This window comes from Eriocheir sinensis, chromosome 69 (assembly GCF_024679095.1).
Source record: "Eriocheir sinensis breed Jianghai 21 chromosome 69, ASM2467909v1, whole genome shotgun sequence".
Taxonomy (NCBI): Eukaryota; Metazoa; Arthropoda; class Malacostraca; order Decapoda; family Varunidae; genus Eriocheir; species Eriocheir sinensis.
In genome coordinates, this window is record NC_066577.1 from 6,392,085 (window position 1) to 6,400,930 (window position 8,846).

At 44.8% G+C, this 8,846-nt stretch overlaps 1 long non-coding RNA gene across 1 annotated transcript; it reads right to left on the bottom strand.

Moving 5' to 3' along the window:
• Positions 1–1,939: 1,939 nt before the first annotated feature.
• Positions 1,940–4,201, bottom strand: LOC126988520 (uncharacterized). Its single transcript, XR_007742168.1, has 3 exons — positions 4,060–4,201; positions 3,447–3,802; positions 1,940–3,233 (listed from the first exon to the last, which is right to left on the bottom strand). It is a non-coding gene; the product is annotated as an uncharacterized LOC126988520 (long non-coding RNA).
• Between the last annotated feature and the right edge of the window lie 4,645 nt (positions 4,202–8,846).

Below are 8,846 nucleotides of genomic sequence, written 5' to 3' on the forward strand. Positions count from 1 at the left end.
TGAATGAAAGTTTCAATCAATCAATCTCTCTCTCTCTCTCTCTCTCTCTCTCTCTCTCTGTGTGTTTGCTTGTGAATGAAAGTTTCAATCAATCAATCTCTCTCTCTCTCTCTCTCTCTCTCTCTCTCTCTCTCTCTCTCTCTCTCTCTCTCTCTCTCTCTCTCTCTCTCTCTCTCTCTCTCTGTGTGTTTGCTTGTGAATGAAATTTTCAATCAATCAATCTCTCTCTCTCTCTCTCTCTCTCTCTCTCTCTCTCTCTCTCTCTCTCTCTCTCTCTCTCTCTCTCTCTCTCTCTCTCTCTCTCTCTCTCTCTCTCTCTCTCTCTCTCTCTCTCTCTCTGTGTGTTTGCTTGTGAATAAAAGTTTCAATCAATCAATCTCTCTCTCTCTCTCTCTGTGTGTTTGCTTCTGAATGAAATTTCAATCAATCTCTCTCTCTGTGTGTTTGCTCTCTGAATGAAATCTCTCAATCAATCTCTCTCTCTCTGTGTGTGTGATTGCTTTTGAATGAAAGTTTCAATCAATCTCTCTCTCTCTCTCTCTCTCTCTCTCTCTCTCTCTCTCTCTCTCTCTCTCTCTCTCTCTCTCTCTCTCTCTCTCTCTCTCTCTCTCTCTCTCTCTCTCTCTCTCTCTCTGTGTGTGTTTGCTTGTGAATGAAATTTTCAATCAATCAATCTCTCTCTCTCTCTCTCTCTCTCTCTCTCTCTCTCTCTCTCTCTCTCTCTCTCTCTCTCTCTCTCTCTCTCTCTCTCTGTGTGTGTTTGCTTGTGAATGAAATTTTCAATTAATCAATCTCTCTCTCTCTCTCTCTCTCTCTCTGAAAACTGAAGACATCCTCTGACGGGCCCGCCGGCCCGTGCCCTCCCCTGGGAGGACAAACCAACAACAACAACAACACTCAACACAAGCAAACACACTGTGTGTGTTTGCTTGTGAATAAAAGTTTCAATCTCTCTCTCTCTCTCTCTCTCTCTCTCTCGTGTCCCTGGACCATATCTGGTCCGACAATCTATAGAGCTAATATTTATACACCTCCCAGGGCTGGCTACAAGCTGGTCTATAGGGCATCTTCATCATGGCAAAATATATATATATATATATATATATATATATATATATATATATATATATATATATATATATATATATTTTTTTTTTTTTTTTTGTCGTGGCCTATTGGTAGGCTTCTTCAGTGGATCCTGATGGTCGGCCCAAGGCTTCTTCCCGGTGGGTCCTGATGGTCGGCCCAGCCCGTTCTGGCGCTGGCGAGTGTTTATAGTGGCGCCATCTTGCATTGGCTCATGCTGCCCTCCCGGAGCTCATCTTTAATCCTAGAATCTAGAGTCCGGGTTGATAGGTGGTCTTCTGGACAGCATGTGGGTAGTTTTAAGCCACTCGGCGGCGGCGGAAAAATCCCAGCTTGGTGGCACCGGGCGGGAATTGAACTCGCGTCGTCCTGAACGCGGCGCCATCACGCTATCCATTCACCCACAGCCTCCCCATTTATATATATATATATATATATATATATATATATATATATATATATATATATATATATATATATATATATATATATATATATATATATATATATATATATATATATATATATATATATATATATATATATATATATATATATATATATATATATATATATATATATATATATATATATATATATATATATATATATATATATATATATATATATATATATATATATATATATATATATATATATATATATATATATATATATATATATATATATATATATATATATATATATATATATATATATATATATATATATATATATATATATATATATATATATATATATATATATATATATATATATATATATATATATATATATATATATATATATATATATATATATATATATATATATATGTATATATATATATATGTTGTTGTTGTTGTTGTTGTTATTACTTTTTATCATATTTATCCATCAGTTAACATTATCAACTCTCTATATTGTTTTTGTTATATACCTGGACCATACATGCGTGTCAACAGGACAATACTTATAGTGGCTACACATGAATGCATAAAGTACATGACATCATTAATTAGCAAACAACTAACAAGTTTTACAATGCAAATAATAAAGGGGATTCACTGTATAGTCCTGCCTTCAGTTCTTTACCTCGTCACTGAAGTTGCAACACTACATTGAAATTACAAGCAAAGAAAGTTCCGTTCGCTGCGCCGCTCCAAGACTCGTCCTGCGCTGCTCCGGAACGTGAATATAAAGAGCTGAACTTTGGTGTGGCATATCCTCTTCGACGACAACAAGGAACTACTGGGCAACAGGTGAACTCACAGCTAGAACTGCACATTGAAACCCCTGGAAGAAGCACTTTCTTTGCCACAACCAACAGAGGACATACGGTGGTCGTGGGTGTGGTGTGGCTGGTGTTAGTGGTCGTGAAGGTGTGGTGTGGCTGGTATTAGTGGTCGTGGGTGTGGTGTGGCTGGTATTGGTGGTCGTGAAGGTGTGGTGTGTCTGGTATTAGTGGTCGTGGGTGTGGTGTGGCTGGTATTAGTGGTCGTGGGTGTGGTGTGGCTGGTATTGGTGGTCGTGATGGTGTGGTGTGGCTGGTATTGGTGGTCGTGATGGTGTGGTGTGGCTGGTATTGGTGATGGTTATAGGTGTGATGTGGCTGGTATTAGTGGTGGTCTTGGGTGTGGTGTGGCTGGTATTAGTGGTCGTGATGGTGTGGTGTGGCTGGTATTGGTGGTCGTGATGGTGTGGTGTGGCTGGTATTGGTGGTCGTGAAGGTGTGGTGTGGCTGGTATTGGTGGTCGTGATGGTGTGGTGTGGCTGGTATTGGTGGTCGTGGGTGGGGTGGGGTTGGTATTGGTGGTCGTGATGGTGTGGTGTGGCTGGTATTAGTGGTCGTGAAGGTGTGGTGTGGCTGGTATTGGTGGTCGTGGGTGTGGTGAGGCTGGTATTTAATTGGTGTTGGGTGTGGCTGCAGTTAGTGGTCTTGGGTGTGGCTGGATGTGGTGGTCGTGATGCCGTGGGTCACGTGGTGTGGCTGGTCGTCTCGGGAGCGGTGTGGTCTTTTACCATAAGTACGGTCGTCTCAAGCGGCTCCTCTTCATAGCTAGACATTTTGCATCCATGCGGGGCCTGCCTTCCCCATCACGTACAAGACACTCATCACGGAGCTCCATGGTCATCACCAGTAACGGCTGCTCGGTAAACAAGGATCCATCATTAGTCAAAATTAAGTTCAACCCGTCCCTGGATAGTTAGCACGGATTGCCCCAGGCGGAAGAGGATGCTGTGCCTCTGTACCCATAACTTAAGTATAGCGTGACACATGAACCTTGAAAAACGTGCAACACCCTGGCGCTCCCTTATTTTTCATTTTATTCTTCACCAGAAACGCCTCCTTTACTTACCTCCCAGTCAGCGGGGTCGTCATAGTAGTCAGGACCAGCGGTTGTCGTTGTAGGATGAGGGATATGATGGCGGTGTATCCAGGGATTTCTTGTAGCCCAAAGCAGGTCAGGAGCGGCAGCAGGGTTGGGTTGTTGGATAGGGCGGTGTCCAGTCTTACACCCACACACGCGGCTGACTGAAGCGGTATCCCAGGCCAGCAGCAGGGGCAGCAGAAGGAGCGCCGGCAGACACCAGCGCATCGTGGCGGCCGTAGAGCTTCTCGTAGGACGCTGTGCAGGCCAGCGGGCAAGACGAAGATCACTGATTCACCGGGAGTGTTGCCTGGCACTAGCCTCAGGGTTGCCAGACGTGTGAGCTAAAAAATGAACAGACTCATCCCGAAAAAAGGACATAAAAGGACAAACATATATATTAATTTCCTTTTGCCTATTGATCGTTTACTAATACGGTACATATATGTTTTTTCTTTAAATTTCTTTAACAGTCACCCCCTCACTCTTCAGTCAGCAGATTTTATTAAAAATAATAGGCTATGTTAATGATTAACAAGTTATGCAGCAGGAGTATAATTTTTGGGAAAGAAAGCTATGAACATAATTATACTTTACATACTTGTTTTAATACTGAACTGACAGAATTTCTTCATAGGAGTCCACTTCATTATCCTCGTCGCCATCAGGTACTGCTGACGTCACTTTCACACCCGCCTGGCGGCCTGGGGCCCGGCGGGTGTGAAAGTGACGCGTCCTGGACGTGTAGTGACCGGTGCTGCACCCGTCAGCACACGGACCTACAACATTGTTATGTGATTTATTGCCGAATAATCCTTACTGAAATTTATATTTATGAACCCAGCGTGGATTTTAGAAATAGGACAGAGAAGGACAGTTTTAAGGTTGTCCTTTTTTCATGAAAACTTGCGGACAGTTGGATCTCAAATAGGACAGACTGTCCTTAAAAGGACAGACCTGGCAACCCCGCTAGATACGGAAAAACCTAGATGGGTTGCCTAAAAACATCAAGATTCCGTAAAAAAAACTAGATTATTATTTATTATTAATAGTATGGTTATATAGTAGTAAATAAAGAAAACGTAATTCACAACTGTAGCGGTTATAGGATCTCTCTCTCTCTCTCTCTCTCTCTCTCTCTCTCTCTCTCTCTCTCTCTCTCTCTCTCTAAACACACACACACACACACACACACACTGCTTTTATCCACAAAACAGAACGAGCGTAAGCCCAGGCCCTGTAAAACTATACAACTAGGTAAATACAACTAGGTAAACACACACACACACACATCATCTTAGAGAGGCAATTTGAGTTATGAGTGAGTGTGTGTGTGTGTGTGTGTGTGTGTGTGTGTGTGTGTACTTCTTCCTTCTTACTATAATTAACCTTTTCCTTCCTCTGCCCCTAAAGTTAACCCTCAGGTAGCCTAGCTAATTATCAGCTTAAATCCTAGTCTTTTTTGTCTCCACGGAACCAATCGGCAGCTCTGGGGCTGTGAGAATCGTACAAGCCCCGCCCTTATTAAATGGAGGGAATTCTCGCCAAAAAGTGCACAGCAGGTATATACTGATATCCGTTCAGGCGCTCACTCTGTTCGTCACAATATATTTAAAAATACTGATACCGCTTCGAATAGAAAAAAAGTGTAAATAATTAGCTTAAAAAAAAAACTAGATTTATGGACTTTTATTAAAAAAAAAAAAACACCCAGAAACCAACACTGATTCACCCCAATGGCGGTCTCCATATAAGTACTTAGGGTAGGGGTGGGGGGTGGGGGGTGCGACTGGAGTTAAGAAGGGGAGGTCCTTTCTTTCTATCTATGTATTTTCCTTTTCTCTCTATTTTTCTTCCTCTTTCTAAATCTTTCCGTCGTCTCGTCTACACGGCCGTGCTGTGTAGACGTGCGTTGTCCTGTGCTCCGTCCGTGGATGCCCTGCCTTCCACGGAATAAACGGTGTCTAGGGGACATGGCTAACGAACATTCCAACTCGGCGGCTTCCGGGCAGTGTCCTGCCCCTGAGGAACGGCGCCTGTGGTCTGAGGAGACTGAAGAGATGGACGACTCTGCCGAACTTGACCCTCGCCTTTGTTCGGAGGACCACGTGGCCAGCGCTAGCAAGCGGCTCAAGCCGGATAATGCTGGCTGCCTCTCCCCCACTGCCTCTCCTGTTAAAGCTGCCAGGAGGGTGTGCAGTCTGGTAGCTCTGAGACTGTCCTGGTCGACGGTGAGGTGCCCCTGGAGGACACGCACCCAGCCGCGGCCCCGCGCCAACCCACCCGCCGCCGCCTAGACTTCCCCGCCGAGGCCGGGCTGACACCAGCCCAGCAATACACGTGGTTTGCTTCTCTCCTGAAGCAGCACGGTGAGTTGGAGCCGCTCTTCAAGGAGGGTAGGCTCCGACCTTATCTCACGGTCAGGGACGACGTCGCCTTCTACAAGCGGCTCCTCACTGAGGGGTTCCTCGACGTAGTTTTGGTGGAAAATGCAGCGGAGCGGCAGCACACTGTCATCATCCACAATGTGCCGCTCTGCATGAATGCCAACCTCATTGAGACCCCAGACAACTTTCTGTGGATAAAGCGCAGGTATGCGGGCACGGCCCCTCGCCCGCAGCTTCTTGGAGCGGTGGCTGGCCACGTCCCGACAGAGGTGCACCTCCTCGGGGTGGGTCGTAAGGCTGTGGAGCCCTACACGGCGGAGCCCGACATCTGTCGCCACTGTTGCCGGTGGGGCCATCAGGAGTGGCGCTGCAGATCGGCCCCTCGGTGCCGGTATTGTGCGGGCACCCACAAATCAGCTCTGTGCCTCCAGAAGATCCAGGCGGGCACACCCGTCCCCCGTAAGTGCTGCAACTGTGGTGGTGAGCATAACGCCCACTACCACTCCTGCCCGATGAAGCCTAAACCATCTCGGGTCGCGGCGCCTGACCACCACCCTCAGCAAGGCCGCCCTAGGGTTGTGTTCCGCCCTGCTCCTCTCCCTCAGTCCTCGGCCTGGGCCCGGGGGGCTCCCTCAGCGTCCGAGTTTCCGCCCCTGCCGGGCTCGTCCGCCCCTGCTGCCCCAGCCTCACCCACTGCCACCCCTGTGCCTCGCCAGGCTCCTGCTCCGGCACCCCAGCCACAGCCTACCGTCCCCCCTGTGCCGGCTGCCAGTCCCCCCGCTGTCGATGGGTCGACCCCTGTCCTCCATCAGATCCTCGCTGCAGTCACCCAGCTGCAGGAGACGCTGGCTGCAACGATCTCCAGGGTGGCGGCCTTGGAGCAGCGAGTCTCCACGCCCCCACCTGCGCGTGAATCTAGCTTTCCGTCTTTCCCTCTCTTTTTCTCTTATTGTCTGTCTCTTTCTGTCTATACGTTTTTCGTTCTAATTGTTTATTTATTTCTCTTCTTTCTTTCGTTCTTTCACATTTTTTTTCTTTCTTTGTCTTTCTCTTTATTTCTTTGTTACTCTTCGTTTCTTTCTTTTTCTTTTTTCTCTCTTTTTTATTTAGTTGTGTTGTTATCTGTATTTCTTGATTTGTCTTTCATTCTTTTCTTCCTTTTTTCCTCCGGTTTTCTTTTTTTTTTCACTGTCTCTTGTTTTCTATGTTTCTTTCTTTCTTTTCTCTTCCTGTCTTTCTTTCTTTCTCTTTTTCTATACGTTTCTGCAAGCGTGGTAGGGGAGCGCGAATAGGTCGTATCCTAAGACGTTTCGTAGGCCAAGAACACCTATTTGACAAGGCTTTCGTAGGAGTTGTGGGCATTTCCAGGAGTAGTTTTATGACCCTGGTGGTAGTGTGACCCTTCCTCTGTACCGTGAACCTAAAGAAACACACATTTGACAAGGCTTTCGTAGGAGTTGTGGGCATTTCCAGGAGTAGTTTTATGACCCTGGTGGTAGTGTGACCCTTCCTCTGTACTGTGAACCTAAAGAAACACACATTTGACAAGGCTTTCGTAGGAGTTGTGGGCATTTACAGGAGTAGTTTTATGACCCTGGTGGTAGTTTGACCCTTCCTCTGTACCGTGAACCTAAAGAAACACACATTTGACAAGGCTTTCGTAGGAGTTGTGGGCATTTCCAGGGGTAGTTTTATGACCCTGGTGGTAGTGTGACCCTTCCTCTGTACCATGAACCTGAAGAAACACTCATTAGAATCTGACTGACCCCCTCTTTGACCTCTAGAAATAGCTGATGTTACAAGCGAAAATGTCTTATAATACCGGTCAAGCTTGGTTGGTATTATAAGACACTTCCTCACATCAGCTGTACCGTGAACCCAAAGAAACACACATTTGACAAGGTTCTTCAGGAGTTGTGGGCATTTCAGGAGTAGTTTATGACCCTGGTAGTTTGACCCTTCCTCTGTACTGTGAACCTAAAGAAACACACACCACCAGGTTAGAGTTGTGGCCGAATCCAGGAACTCTGTTTCTTTAGGTTCAAGGGTACAGAAGAAGACTCACACTACCACCAGGGTCATAAGACTACCCTTGGAAATGCCCACAACTCCTACGAAAGCCTTGTCAAATGTGTGTTTCTTCAGGTTCATGGTACAGAAGAAGACTCACACTACCACCAGGGTCATAAGACTACCCTTGGAAATGCCCACAACTCCTACGAAAGCCTTGTCAATGTGTGTTTCTTCAGGTTCATGGTACAGAAGAAGACTCACACTACCACCAGGGTCATAAAACTACCCCTGGAAATGCCCACACCATCAGGATCCCGGTGGATCCTGATGGTCGGCCCAGCCCGTTCTGGCGCAGGCGAGTGTTTATAGTGGCGCCATCTTGCATTGGCTCATGCTGCCCTCCCAGAGCTCATCTTTAATCCTAATTGATTGATTGATAGTTTATTGTTGCAGGTAAACAACAAGGGAGAAGGGAGGAACATGCCATCCCAACCCCCTAGAGTCCGGGTTGATGGGTGGTCTCCTGGACAGCATGTGGGTAGTTTTAAGCCACTCGGCGGCGGCGATAAAATCCCAGCTTGGTGGCACCGGGCGGGGATTGAACTCGCGTCGTCCTGAACGCGGCGCCGTCACGCTATCCATTCAGCCACCGCCCCCCATTTATATATATATATATATATATATATATATATATATATATATATATATATATATATATATATATATATATATATATATATATATATATATATATATATATATATATATATATATATATATATATATATATATATATATATATATATATATATATATATATATATATATATATATATATATATATATATATATATATATATATATATATATATATATATATATATATATATATATATATATATATATATATATATATATGTATATATATATATATATATATATATGTGTGTGTGTGTGTGTGTGTGTAAATCAAGGAAATAAATAAATA